Raw genomic sequence first — 1,677 nt, 5'->3', positions numbered from 1 at the left:
TACATAATCTGATATATTTTATTCTTTTGTTACGTTCATATTACGGAATGCTTATTCAACGTATAGCGATTCTGAAATCATAGGGACAAAATATGAGAAAAGTCCCTACTAAGTAATTAGTTTGTTACTCCTCTATGTGCCTTTTTAAATCCTTGTAGCTTGCTGCTAATAAAATTATTTAAAATGAATTATTGTATTTTCAAAATGTTGCTACTTAATTTTCTCAAATAAAAATTAACGCTAACATTACTTCTTTTATATAAACTTATTTTTCTTGGAAAAAATATTCTGATTGTACACACAAAAGATACCGCGAATTATTTATTTTTTTCTTGTAGATTTATGAAGTACAGAATTATTTTGTTATTGGAAGTATAACAGCTATACAGTTTAATACTGCCGATGCTAATTTTAGGGATCTGTTTTAAAAGTTTTATCAAATACATACATTCGCGTTAATTTGTATTCAAGGAATAAGGCACTAGGAACCGGAAACGACGAATGTAGTCAAGCGTTAATCGCAATCTGATACGATTTCAAATTCCACGTTAATATCCAACGTTGGATTATCATTCAGCTACCAACTGTACTTGATGTCTATTATTCCATTATGCCATTATCGGAACGAATGCTGTTTGACTTGTAACCAAATCTGCATACTTGAGTCTGCGGGAGTTCCCAATACGGATAAATAACAGCAAACAGAAAATGATTTATTATGGACCGGGGTATAGACCTATTGAATTAATCGATTTACAAGTTACTCGAAGTGTGGTACAGAATCAATAAGCCTTTTTTTTTTTTTTCTAAATGAAGGACTGCCTTAAAGTTCCACGTGTCACGTATATATAGGGTGTTCAGTCACTTTAGGGAAAAAATTTGAGGGGTGATTCTAGAAATGGAAATAAAAAGAAAATCAGGAATAAAAAAATTGTGTAATGAAATATATAGCATTGAAACACTATAATTATATACATTATTTTATAGTTTCAAGTTGACGTAAAATAGATATTATAGATAGTGGTCCATTAGTATTAATACTCGTCGAAATTTACTTTTCATTCGATTTACAGCTCATAGTGAATACTTCTGCTTTTCAAATTTTCATCCAGAGTAGGTAGTGTTAACGTTAGAAAAAATATGAGTATGATTCCAAGATTGACCCTTTGAAGACAAGAAAGAAAAATTAGATTTCTATTAAATTTGTATTTTTGCTCTAAAAGTTTCAATTTAAGACTGATGATTGCCAAATAGAAATTCTATATAGTATTTTAATTTCTTCTATTATTTAACACTGTATTAAAACAGTGAATATTCGAAGCTAACATACGTAATCACTAAAAGGATTGTAAGGCAAAGGGTCAAATAACCATGATTCAATTATTTTTATAACTCAATTACCAATAGAACTATGAGTTCTATCACAATAGTAAACCTTATGCTAATTATAAAATTCTTCAGAAATAAATGTGGAATCTAAAAGAAGAACGATTATTCCAGATAGTAGAGGATCGATTACCATTCCCACTACACCACAAACACTTTCGCCACCGAATTCTAAATTTAGTCAGGCCGTTCGTGGTCATTCTTTTTAATTACCCTCGACCGAGTTCGTGGGGACGGGATCTAACCGTGTTAACTCCATACCGGATGGTTCCTTTGACACACCGGGTATAG

This window comes from Habropoda laboriosa, unplaced genomic scaffold (assembly GCF_001263275.1).
Source record: "Habropoda laboriosa isolate 0110345459 unplaced genomic scaffold, ASM126327v1 scaffold523, whole genome shotgun sequence".
In the NCBI taxonomy this organism is placed as follows: domain Eukaryota; kingdom Metazoa; phylum Arthropoda; class Insecta; order Hymenoptera; family Apidae; genus Habropoda; species Habropoda laboriosa.
This window is presented reverse-complemented; position numbering follows the sequence as displayed.